Raw genomic sequence first — 14,773 nt, forward strand, 5'->3', positions numbered from 1 at the left:
TAGAACGTTTACCATGAAAAGTTGAACTGTATTCCGACGAGCCGATGTTTTTTGACATAATTCGTTAATCGTTTAGAGTGTTTAGACAAAATTATTAATTACTTATTTCTACAGCGCTTTGTTTAATATTCTTCTGTAAAACTATGTGTGATTTCAGATTCCGAGGGAAGCAAAAAAGCTAAGTACCTAGTATATTTGCAAAAACTTAGATTGTAAAATGTAAATTGAATCCTACATGTGTTAAAAAAAATTTTTAACGGCTTAGAATTGTTTTTTAGAATAAATTAAAGAAAGATTAGAATTTGTGAGGGGGGCCCTATTTTCCTTATTGCATAACCTGCGAATAAAGTCTGCGCACGCCTATGATAATTACCATTCCATATGAGGGCTTTAAAATTATTCTTTATAATTACAACCCGGCCCTTCCCAACCCAAATTCAAAAAAATCATAAATACTCAAATTATCACGATTTGCAAGTACATATATCATATTATTTTAATTTCAACGGTGAAAATTGTTCTGCTATTTTTTAAAATTATTTCACTGCTACCTTTTTTAAAGAAACAACCGCTGTAACGTGATATAATTATAATAATAAAATATAACATTTTTGGAAGAATTGTGTTGAAAATGATTGCTACAAAAATAACATCACTTATTTTGTCGTTTCCATAAAAATGTATTATAACAAGTTTGCAAAGAGTAAAAGGAATGGCGGAGAGTTATTGAATTTCGTTTGTATATTGAGTTATTTTCGTATTCGTATTATGCAGCGGCTACTGCAGCAGGCGATGGGCGGCCACTGGGCACCAGCAGCTGGCCGTATTCCCCGAGCGCGTGGCCGGTCTTGAAAGAAATATAGGAGCAATTTTATTCCAAAAGTCCTCGGAGATATCGTGGTTATTGAGGGGACCACTGCTCGAACTTGGATTTTCTCGGTCAATAATTCTTTTAAATCCGTCGTAGTACGTAATACGCGTAGGTATACACCGCGCAGAGCGCTGCGTAGGTATATATAGGTAGTATGAAGTATGAATAATGTATGTGAATCCAAAACTATATATAGTTTCATATATTAACTAGTAGTTTCCTGAATTATTTTCGACGTAGGTAAACAAATTGAATGAAAAAGGGCACTCGTTTCGCTTCGATTATTATTAGGTCAATAAAGTGATGAATAATATTGTTCATTCTTTTTTTTCAAGATAAATCATTATATTTGAAAAATGGTTTTTCCAAACGATGGCAGTTTAATGAATAGTATTTAAAAAACTTTTTTTTCCATTTTTAAATTACAAAAGGCTCGTAATACTCGTTAATAAAAATAATATATTATATTATTATCTTATTGTTGTTAATCCTGGTGATAGAAAATTAAGGTTTTGCAATTAAAATGTCTATAACTACACTAAATTATAATAGGACAAAACCATTATTTACAATCTATGATTTAAAATGTAATAAAAAACAAGTCTTAATTCATAAACACACCTACCAATAAACTCATTAGTAATAATAAACACCCAAAAACATTTTACTTAGAATTTATTCACGATTAATTGTATTAAATTTTAAGAGAATTAGGTACCGATATTTGTTGTCTCTGTTTTTCACATTTGCAACATAGTAAAAAATTCCGATTTTGCGTCCATTGATGTATAGGCGTTGTGAAGTGACACTATTATAACAAAATATATTTTTATTCAGCTTGAATATTAAAATAAAATTTTTTTTAATTGTTTTATTCTTTTCGAGCTTTAATTTGACATTTTTAAAAATTGATTTGAGTCGATAAAATTAAAAATTGTTGTTTCTCTGTCAAAAAGCTTTACAATTTAATATAAGGTTTCTTTGTGTATATTTTGCTCTCACAATCATTTTTCGAGTACAATGGTTTATCATTTAGTGATTAATTTCCCAATGATGAGTTATATAACCTCCTACACGGCTGAATCAATTTTCTCCGGTTTTAAATCACCAAAAAGTTACGTTAATATCATGAACAATTATTATAGTAAATATAGAATGTTCAAAAAGTGTTGATGTAAAATACATATATATTTATTCCAAAACTTGTCTTTAATTTTTAAAAATACATTATTTATTTTTATTATATTAATTATGATATTTTGTAAATATTTAATCATTGCACTATAAAATACTAGCTGAATAGCTGATCCTACACGGCGTTGCCCGTTTGTTAAATAAAGAACGTTTTTACCAAATATAAAAAAAAAAAACAGCTCTAAAATGATATCCATTATCATAATTATAATTTTATTCTTGTAACCAATGGCCATTCTATATAAACAAAAAAATATTCGTTTTTCGTGATCCAACAAATTCATGTGTAAAATTATCCCTGGCAGTCTAGGTGCTAAATTATCCCTGTCTAATTTTAGAGTGCACCTCTATACGGCGGAACGAATATACCATAGACATTTCAAGTCTTTGGTTATCATATTTTGGTTAACTATGAATTAGTCAGACGGATTCCTTATTTTATATATCATGTAGATATCTGAAATATATTATAATGTATTATCATTTTGTAGAGGGAAGTTACTTTAAAAATAACTTCTATGTATATATAATTAACTGTTATATTAAACTTAGCGTTCACGTCATAATTACCTCGATTATTTAATAGTTGTTTCAACAGTTAATATTGCCATATTTAAGAGGCTTACTTGACCTCTACGCAATCTGTTCTTAAGCTAAAGGAGCATAGTTAAGTTAAAATTAATAATCCGGGTATCGGCAATGAACTCAAATATGACTCTTCAGACAATACGGCCGTTTTGCATGTTTATTTTAATCACTAACTTAATCTTAGGATTGTTCAATATGCAATTTAAATACTCATATCGCTTTTGAAGTTGTCTCATACCACTATATAATTATTTTACTTGTATAATTTTGCAAACAAAACAGTATAAGCTTCCATTCATGTTTTATAATAATTCAAACTAAATCTAGTTTCTAAACTAGTACTTGGTGGAAAAATATTTAAATTTTAAATGGCTTCTCAGTTCTCTATTGAATATGAAATGTGATGCCTATATTTATGAAATACTAATACATAAAGGATAAATCAATGGACGTAAGTATATATTAAGATATAACATTTATTCAGCACAAGCCAAAAATTATCAGATAAGATAATCAGAGTCCAGAGATGACTACCTCGGAGTACAGTAATTATGGTGTGTCATGTATTTTACTTGAATTATATAATAACACATTATAATAAAATCCATTCACATAAGAATTAGGAAGACCGTCAAAACGTGCTTGATTAAAATTTTTATTTTTTCCACACAAATCTGTAGTTTTTCTTTCTGGAACTATTGTATAAATTGAGAAATTATCAGCTCTTGAAAGGCTATTTAAAATATGTTTGTACCTTAATAATAAACTATATTTACCCATTACCAAAACATAAAATATATATTTTTGTATTTTATTTTTTATATCTATTTCCCCATATTTTAGATATTTTTATATTTAACGCACTGCAGTTAGGTACATCGTAAACTGTTAGTTTATAATTTATATTAACTTAAAAAACATAATAATAATTGTATACAAATTTAAAAATGTATTCCACTGCCCAACTAGCAAACAAATCATATTTTTAACCTCACCATTGAGTGAGTCACTGTGATGTATGTGTTAAATTAGAATTCAATGATAAATCATTGCATAGGACAAATGATTCTGAGTAGGAATGGTATGTCAACCTCTACTTCCAAGTATATTTTTAAATAATCTATATTACTATTAGCAATTAATAATTTATTTTTATATTGGTAATACTGTATACGTACAGTATGTTAAACTAAAATTTGACCATAAAATCGCTTATATTATATTATTAATGATTATAATATTATATCAATTATATAGTTATTAACTTATAAGTTACAAGCATTACAGTTTTTTCGTACTTATAAATACTTTTAAAAATAAAATACATGTTTTACCATTTTTTTATTGCATTTAAAATTTAAATCCTAACCTTATTTATAAGTATAGTTTTCTTAAACTAAACCAAGTACTGTTGAACGGTAAGCTTGGCATATTTTAGAATATTTCTTTTTTTATTATTTATTTATTTATACGCCTCAACTACCGGGGTTATTGGCGTTTTAGAAATACATATTTTAGAATATGTTTGAAGCATAAATAGCTTAAAATTAATCTAAATATTTAATTTTTTTTATATAGAAAATAAGAATATATACGTGATAGTGGAAAGTTTCAAATTCTTACAGTTATAATGTTTTAATTATAACAATATTTGAGGATAAATCTTCATTGCACGTATATCCAATATTTCGTCAGAATTTGAACTTCAAAGCTCTAAAAGGTGGTGACACACACATCAATGTAAAACAAATACGCACTCATTTTCCCTCTCAGAATCTTAGAATATCTTTTCTCGCACACTTGTCCAGTTGTCCTGAAACCCTTACCACGTACCCAATATATTCGACTATTTAAGTATAAAGTAGGTAATGAATGATAATCGCGTAGATAATTATATAAATAACCAGTCCATTATTCTAATAGTGGATGAATATCCTCCTCTATCGTTTTGTCGTTTCTTTTAATTTCTTATGAATAGTACTCATTTTCCTTACAACACACGTATTTTTATATTTATTTTTTCGCATGAACGAGTGTTAGTCACTGTGATATGCGTTAGATAAACTGTAATTATATTTACTCCTGTATCAAGTATTCTAGCTGGAGGTTAATCAAAAGAAACCGCTGGTAAAAATTAGGTTCTACTGAATTCGTAGTTAAAATACTCCAAAGATTGTTCAGAACCGTTACTTACAAATGCTAGTAACAATACCTAGGACAGGGAAACTTATGAGCCACATATTATATACAAAGCGGAAAACTGGGTACACATAATTGGGTGGGAGCAGGGTTAAAAATTATATACCTAAATCGTAAATACGATTAAAAAAAATTTAACACTTCATATGAATAAACTTTGTTACGATTTCATGACAGATAACTTATTTTTTTTTAATGTCATGTAAATGTATGTATAGTGTATGTATATATATGTATAGTGTTTATGTATGTCGTGGTAATCGACAGTGGTTTCTTCCTACATATTTTTAAAATGACAGCAGGTGGTTGCCGTTCACGCAAGCTGATCATGAATAATGGGTTACTTTTTTTAGTTATTTACCACTATTTTATTATGAAAATATATTACATTTCTATAGAGAATAATATCAAAGTTATTTTTTCAATCGTTGTTGTAGGTCTTGGAAGATTTTTGTGGTCTGATTTCCATACTGTCAATAATATTAAATAGGTAATACATTATGCAAATAAACTTGATTCAAGATATAAATTATATGTAGTTTTTTTATACTATATTACCTAACTTAACAATACCTGTATTTTTATTTGAACAATCCACATAAAATAAAAGAATTAGTTACTTACATTATTTACGTGTTTTTCGCAGAAAATCCAAATTTTACGTACCGGTAGAAGAATGTACCATAAGTCATCGCATTAATATATAAAACCAATATTGCATTATAAACCTAATGTTTTTATTTGACAGGATAATACTACAGTGGATTTCACCGTTTCTCGAGTAATCAAAAAGATCTGAGAACATACTTTATCCACTGTCTGTTGGTATTTTTTATGCTTATAATGTTTTTAATCAACTGTAAATTCATTTTTGATTACGACTGTAAAAAAAAAAAACAATATTGCATTTAGAAAAATAATCATTTTATGAAATCCCTTCGGTACCTGTTTTACCACGATGATTTATATTCCAGATTGAAAAAAAATAAGATGACGTGTTCTGGTTTTTCTCTCACTCTCTCTCTTCTTTAATTCGACCGACCGCAATATTTCACATCGTTGATGGGCCAAGTCCTCGGGGGTATAGACGATGGAGGTAAACGTGCCAGTAGTCAGATTAGTTTGTCAGGACGGCGCTGGAACTTTTCTTATTTAGTGTCCTCGAGACGATGCTGTATTTTATTGTGCATACTGCTGCCAGCTGAAACCAATTTGGATAATAATATTAATTCGCTCGCACAAACTCACGTTGAGATTCCCATTGCGCAGTCCATCTGTACGTTTCTAATTCCATGGTTTCTACTTATTTAAATATTATTTCACTAGTCTTCGTCGAATGCTATAAACATCCTCCATCTCCTCTATATCGAAATATTTCAAATTACTTTAAGATTATACGGTAGTACGGTACATCCAAGTCTCTGCTCTACCATTTGTCACTTAATATATTAAAATACATAAATTATCTAATTATATATACAAAAACAAAAATAATAATTTTAGCATGAATTTACTGTGTTGGATTACTGAAAAATCTAAAATCCGAATATCAAGTCACCTTATCAACTTTATAAAAATATAAGATTTTATTTAATGCTTTAAAATCTTTCTTAAATAATTAACTTTATAACAAAATAGTTATACTATTACCTATACATTGGTTCAACAAAAAATTAAAATACATTTTGGATAAATTAACATTTACTAAGACTTATCTATAATAGTTAATTTAGATTTAGCGGCCAAGTAATAACATAGGATATTTTACTGCCTAGTTTTATCACATCTATAGCTATATGGCTAATGAATTATAAAAACTTATTTTGCACAATATCTGTTTAAGATTCATGAAGATTTATAATTTATAGTTATCTTACAATTAATATACGGAGTGTAACAGAAAGACCTGACACATGAGAAATTAAAATGAATACTATAGTTAAATGTATGAAAAAAAAAACTATGAAAATTATAAGGATAAAAAATTAGTTTGAAAATTTTCAAGAAAAATATTTTGAATAAAGTTATTTCGTTTCGAATAAATTGACTGACAAAAATATTAATAGCTTAAAAAATTGTAAAAACAAATCTTCTTGACTTAAACTAACATTTTTAAACCATATAATCAGAACAAAAGTAAAATGTAAAACATCTATTAATTTTTAATTTTCGATTGTTACTCACTTATTTATTCGAAGTTATATATGAAAAAAACTTATATTCTATAATTTACTAAAACCTTTTTGTAACACATTAATAGCGGCCAATGACTAATGCAGTCAAAGCCTTGTATTTATAGTAAAAAAAAATTTTAACATCCAAATTTTTCTAAAAATTAGATATACAAATAAGCGATTTGAATTTTTCCAAAATTTAATTTAATATAATTTTTATATTTTCAGTATTAAAAAATAAAAAAATATATACCTACTGTACGCGTCTATAAATTATAATATTGAATAGAACAAAATTTATTATATTTTTCTGGTCAATCTGTTACACGACTTGTATACTAAGATGTAGACAATTATTTCTATTTTTATCGATTTAAAAAAATTAATATAGCTCACAGCATTCCGTAAAGCTTCATATTTTGTGAATATGTAGTAAATTACGAAAAAACATAAAATATAGCCAATAAGATGAACATAAAAATATTTTATTTGAAAAATATTTATTACCTAGTATAAATTATACTAATAATAAATAAAATGTTCAAAAATTCCGTTTTATGTTATTTACAATTAAAACGTTACACAATTTTTTTTTTATCGTTATTTAGAATTAAAACGTTATCCAAGTTTTGCGTTTATCGTTATTCAGAATTAAAACGTTATACAAGTTTTGCGTTTATCGTTATTTAGAAAAGTGTTTAGACTCTAAGACCTATTAAATATATTAAAAAATATCTAATGCGGTTAGGTAATGGCCAGGATACGGAATATAATATAATCAATTATAATGTTCGTACCTATCCATGAAATAAATATTTCTACGAAACCAATATAACTTTTAAATAAATAGATTTTAAATTATTTCGTTCAATGAAATTCTATAAATTACGTTTTGGGATGTTTTTCGTTTGATGATATTCTATAAATTACGTTTTGCGTTATTTTTGTTGAATGATATATAATATATTTTATTTTGAGGTATTTAATAATTTTTGATTATCGCTTTCCATTATAACTACGTTTACAAATTTCAATCGTTTTTTGTCAAATATAACGTTGTAATCATTACATTATTATGCAAGCCCTGATAAAAACTAAGTAATATATTTTTAAAACAATTATTTTGGAATCGGTGAGTCGTAGGTTGGAGAACTAAGGTGATATAAATAACAAGGTATGAACTATGAATGTAACTTCTTCACAGTCAGACTAATCTCAAGTAAAAAAAATATGAGGCCACCTTGAAGATGATAACAGTCGGAAAGGAAGTTGAGTTGACACGTCACACGTGGATGTGGAGTTTCAAATCATCGAAAAACATTTGAAGTTTGGTAGGACGGAGCTCCGTAGATGCTAAGTTTATAAGCTAGGAAAAAAGTATAATAACTAAGAGAGTAAAAGATCATTTAAACTAATCAAGAAATGATCAACTTGATCAAACATATTTGACACATCTGTATAAATTTTACTAACTTGGCTGGGTTCATAGAAAGAGTCGTATAGTTTAGTATTTAGGTAGTTTTTGTTCAACGAGCTCCACTCACATAATTTATTTTGGTTTGACATAATTCTGATTTGTGTACTGTCCCTGCATGGATGATTAAGCATGTGAGCACATCAATTTAAGGATTTTCCTCAACTTAATCTTATCAGGTGTCATTATATTTCCAGTGATCTTAAAACAAAAATTTAAAAAAAATAATAGAGTATCGCTTATGTATTAATAGAATCGTTGTACTTAAATGTATCGGAGCAACCAAAAAAAAAAAATCAAACTTTTATGTTATGATTTTGCTAGGCATTGGACATATAACATTATATATATATAAATTCATCCCTAAATATTAAGTACAAATTCTATAGTTATTTTATACGTTTTTTGTGTCTATTTTTATGTTATGTACGTACATTTTATTAGTAATGTTTTGTGCAAATTCTGTTTTGCAAAAGTCACTTATGAATCACTTTCAGTATGTCAGTAATCAGTATGATTAAAAATGAAATACTAATATAGTAATAGGCAGTCGCGCAAATAGGAAACATGTTTAGGGGGACTCAAGTCCCAACACATTTTTTTTAAATTATACTTTATAGGTACATACTTTTAAGAATGGTATACTATTATTTTTTGAGGGGGCTTTGAGTGATTTTGGCCCCCTATTCTAAGCCCCCCTTCCTATTTTCGTTACTGGTAATAGGTATAGTTAATATTATATCCTTTGAACAGTGGTCATAAGATAATTCATTGCAATGTTCGCTGAATTACCTGCATGACTCTAAATTAAAGTTGTTGTACAATTTAAGTAATAGATCTACACTATATAACATACACACATACATACACACAGGTGGTAATTACCTACTATGCGCCGTTCATTGTTTTTAGTACTTACTACCATTGAGTATATATTGTACAATATAACTTAAATTCAAATCGTCATGCCATTTGCAATACCGGTATAGTGTTGTTGTCTGACAAAAAGAGAACGTTTGTACTATCACACTAATTAACTTTCTTGGCTGGTTTCCAAACATATAGATTTAGCCATAGTCCATATGATAGGTTAGGTTACATATTATACTTCCATAGAAATAACCAACCTACTTGTTGGTGCAGAAAACCACATAATGTACACTGTACGGTCCTCTTCGATTGCAATCGATTATAAACATGGGGAAAAATACAATCAAAGACATGAATGAGTAACCTTCAATAATGAACAACAATAATATTATGATACTCGTAACAAACGCTAAGATTATGTGCATTTGTATTTTTTATGTTTTTTTTCACAGCGTCTTTTTACTTATTTGGTAAGTAATTCCCACGATTTACCTCATATTAATACAAACGATCTACTTTTTACTTTGAATATTTTTGCATTATATTTAATGTGTATAACGCATATTATTGAATATTCTAGCTATAAACACGAGAAATGCATGATTTGTGGAATATTTAAGCTAAAATAATGTAATGGATATAATATGTTACACTGATAATTTAAACTCGATAAAATTAACGATTTTGCAAAATTGTTGTAGATTTATCTAATAGTACGACTAACAAAAATAATTTAGCTTAGGTACATAAAAAGTATCTTCAATAAGTTATAGCAGTAGTTTGGATAATAATATTGGTAATTTTAGTGAACATTTTAGCATATTTCAACAACAATAAATGCATATTACATATAAATCCTATAGTGCTAATTGCAAACCAGGATTAAGAGTGGCCATGGGGGCCAGGGGGACCCACAATGGAAATCCAATATAAGGCCCCTGCCGGTAGTATGTTTCCTATAATACGTATGTCATATATGGATAGTGGGTATATTTTTACTGTTTAGTCCCGGCCAAAAATGATCTTAATCTGGGCTTAGCCACTCGTAATAATTGGATAAGTACAATATTTTGTAATGGACTTTTGACACTTATAATTAGTAATAAAATGTAATTATTGAGGTAGGTACTTAAAAAAACACCTAAAAAATAAAGTAGATAGTTTTTTTCGAGTCTTTGATCAACATCAACATTTTGATTCCTGTATGGTTAGCAAATGATTGCAACATATTTGATATTCTAGTATCAAAATTAAGTAATTTATGGTAATATTATTAAATATTCAATTGCTTAACGATGATTCATTAGAGTTATTCATACACCAAGTTTAACCTTATTTATACACTTGAACATTGAAAACCATTTGAATAGAATAAAATGACTTTGAATAACTTACCTTATACAACAATAAATAAAATTAAGAATTAAGTAATCAATATCATATTATTTTAAATATTTATAAACCAACAATATTATGTTAAAACAATGTACTCAATTAATCTTCATTCTTCGACTACTGAATTTTATCAAAACTAATGTTGGAACTTGGAATATGATTACCATTTGAACATATTTTGTGTTTAAAAAAAAATTAAATTGAAATATAGAGTCATATACAACTCAATGTGCGTACCTGCTTGTCTCATTTCACTCACCCAGTGGTGGTGAAGGGAACGTCACTCCACCCACAATTGGACTGAGCTAGATTTTTTTTTTAAATGTCATGTTTAACCATAATTTTTATAAAATTTAAGTAAAATGCGTGAATAATTTTTGCAGAATAAATTAAACTAAAGTAATAGTAGGTACCTATATATTATGGACTTAGAGCTATTTTGGATTTTATTTCTATTAGACGATCATTTGTTTCATTTCACATTTTTTGTACCATTTTAGGAATGTGCCGATACTAACTCATTTTTAAAACGAGAATCATTTCTTTTCTATAAATTGTTAATCAGGAATTTGGAAATTTTGATGTAGGTACATAATATCGAATTATCGAAATCGAAATTCCAAATAGTAGTTTTATCATTTTTGAGGTATTTAATTTTGTGTATTTAGCATAATAGGTTTGTGATAATACGTTTGGAAGATGTTGGGTCATGATGATTTAAAAATTTAGTAATTAATATTAATTCGTCGATGTTTTAGAATTTGTAAAAATAGTCCGAGTAGGACAGTAGTTACCTAAAATAAATTAATAATATAAATAATTTTAAATACTAGATTCAATGTTACATAATGTATCTTATATATTTTTTAAACGATTTTTAAGGAATATTATCCTTGGTATATTATACAATTTAATAATTCAGAAAGACAAAAACTACTCATTTGAATTTGTATTTAGATACATCAACATTTAAATAATATTTAACATTATAAAAGGTTGCATCATGGTTATTCTCATTTAAGAAAATGAGGTTTGTTTCGCCTCCATAAATGGTATGCAAATCTAAATGATTGAAAATCTGGTTCCTAAGTACACTTAAAAATACCAAAATTCAGAGTTTGAATAAATACGTCGTTGAAGGAAAAATTCAGGTGACGTGCTCAGTGAATCATTCTGTATATTTGTATAATATAAAATCCTATGGACTGTTTATCATACCTATAAATCGTTATTCTTATATTATTATTAGATATTACATTCGATTTGGATATAATATTCAACCAGCCAATTTTTTGAACATATATTTACCTCGTTTTTGATCGCTCGACTACTAGATTCACTTTTCTACCATAAAAGTTAGTGAAGTTGAAAATCTAAGCATTTTTACTACTTCAAAAGACGATCACGTAAAAAAGCATACATCATGTGAATTGCTTTGCTCTGAATCTAAAATTAATTGGATGGCAATTTATGACATTATTGATTAAATTTACATATTTCCATATATTAAATACAATTAAGAAAACTCATGTTGCTATGTTGTACTTTATTTTCTATACTATAGGAATCTATTTACTTATACTTTTGTGTTTTCCTATTTTATATTTTATTATATGTGAAGTAAGTAACTGTATTATAATTTACCTCTGATAATAAATACCACTGCCTTTAAAAGAGGTACTTATTTAATTTTTTTATCTCTAAATTATATTGTATTTGTTATTTTATATTAAGAAAAATTAGTTTGAAAAGAAAAATTCGTCTATACCTATAACCAAATGTCTATACAATTTTTTTTTTAAATTTAGACGTGAACGATGGCTACTAGTTTTATTGAAGTGACTTTGAACTAATTGAATAATAATCTATGCACTGCATGTCATTGGACTACGCATATTGGTTTATTGAAAATAATCGTATTATACGGTGTGGCGTCTAACACGAAAAAAACGTATTTCCGCAATTCCGCGACAAGTTTTACCATTCGTACCTATTAGGTACTATTATTATACCTAACCATTAGAGATCAAAGAGTATTAACTTTTAACACTATGTAGTACTGTTGCGCACCGATATCATACAATCATTGAACGAATGCGTTTTACTTGAATTATAGTTAATAAATTAAAAAATCACAAAATATTTCGAAATCCCTTGTTAATTTCAAGTCACTCTTTCTTTACACTCCCTGATAACCCACCTCGCCATCATGAGCAAAATTGGCCCAGGGACCTCCTTAACATTTAAAACACAAAAATACAAAAAAAAACCCACCTAGAATTATGAAGTAGGGTCATATTACCTATTGTATACATTTTTATATAGCCTAACTAATTCTTGTTTGTTCCAATAAAAAAAAAAAAATAATAAATACATTTTTAAGTGTTCCACATTAAATTCTAGTAGTATTAATGAAAATTCTCATAGTATAAACTTTGCAAGATCTCGTCTAAAAGTGTCACTCTTTCAGGTCGTGTTTATATTTATAACGACTTATTATATCTACCCCTCTAATAATTATATGACAACTGACATCGATGTTTAATTCTCAGAATCAGTACATCCAGAATGCACCGAATACCACCACAATCTGGCCTATCGTTTCGTATAGGTAATCGAATAACAATATTTTTACATACAATTGTACATATTTTAGATAATATGATGCAACTGTAATAAGTAGGGAGTGGATTTCAATGCAAATTGCATTTTTGTTCTGAATGTCCTAAGACAATGCTTTCCAAACAAAAAATTTTTTTCATGTATCACCTATCTTCAGAAACGCGGGAAATTAAATTTTTTTTCAAGCATTTTTTAACTATTTTTTTTTATAAATGCATTTTTTTAAGGCATTTTTCTTGCTTTTTAGAGCATTTAAAACCGCTTCCTGTACTTATAATACTGGTGACAAGTTGTATAGAATTATTATATTAAATTCAGACTATTGTTTACGTATACACGTTTACTGTTTGATTCTTATGCTTCGTAACAGTAAAAACCAGGGGGGGGGAGGAGCGCAAGCCCGGATAGCGCTGCAGCGGCATGCCGTTAGTAGGGATAAGACGAGCGCGCCGCTCACAGTAGTCACGTGTATTACCGTCCCGACGCACCCTCGTCGGACGTACAAGGGTTGTTCTGCCGGTATAGTTCGTGTCTCGCGCCAAGTTATTTTGAGGTGACAAATAAATGTTATTCCTTTTATAATCACACCGTATTTTAATAACGAAATATTATTACTAATAAAAATAAACATAATATATTTTGTAAACGGTGTACACAAAATATATAAAATGAAAAACGCCGGGTAAATATTCAACCATTGAAGTCCTGACTCGTCTATGAAAAAATACATACAAATCAGGTATGACACATTATTACAAGTACTGACGTACCTAGCTAATAATACCAATAAATAATAGTTATGATAAAGATAAAGTTCGACACATCTCGCGAACGAAGGTAAATTTTTTGAGAAAATATTTCGATATAGTGTGTGATCTTGTTAGTGAGCGTTTGTAGCATATATACTCCGCTAATGTGAACTGACATCCGCTCTGCCATACATCCGTTTGTCTAGTGTAGAAAACACTTCAAAATAACGATGTCTCCGATTCAGTAGGGGTGGACGTTCATAGTTCTTTTCAAAGAGATTTCACACAGTTAAGCGAGACCTTTTGTACGGCCACAACTTTGTCTATTTTTTCCATTTTATAGATACAATGCAATACTGTTTTGAAACCCGGAGGAAATAATATAAAATTGGTGATATACTGATACTGTAGTTGGTCACAAAACAATCTAAAAACGTATCTTTGTACAATGTACAGTGCAATTCAATGATGAGAGGATCCGGATTTCCTTTTAGTGAAATCAATTTGTAATTTTAAAAAACCAATACCAAAATGTACGAATATACATTTTTTTTTATTTCATATTCAAACCAGATAATAAAAATAACATAAGTCAAGAACCGAAGATTATACGTCTTTTAGCTTTTTTGGTGCAATC

General features: G+C 28.1%; 1 protein-coding gene across 1 annotated transcript in view; it reads left to right on the forward strand.

Annotated features, from left to right (window-relative positions):
* Positions 1 to 13,831: 13,831 nt before the first annotated feature.
* Positions 13,832 to 14,773, forward strand: part of LOC100166492 — a 42,617-nt gene continuing 41,675 nt past the window's right edge. Inside the window, exon 1 of the mRNA XM_008183217.3 lies at positions 13,832 to 14,126. The gene's annotated coding sequence lies outside the window, so the exon portion shown is untranslated. The remainder of the gene's footprint in view (positions 14,127 to 14,773) is intronic.

This window comes from Acyrthosiphon pisum, chromosome A1, assembly GCF_005508785.2.
Source record: "Acyrthosiphon pisum isolate AL4f chromosome A1, pea_aphid_22Mar2018_4r6ur, whole genome shotgun sequence".
NCBI classification, from domain to species: domain Eukaryota; kingdom Metazoa; phylum Arthropoda; class Insecta; order Hemiptera; family Aphididae; genus Acyrthosiphon; species Acyrthosiphon pisum.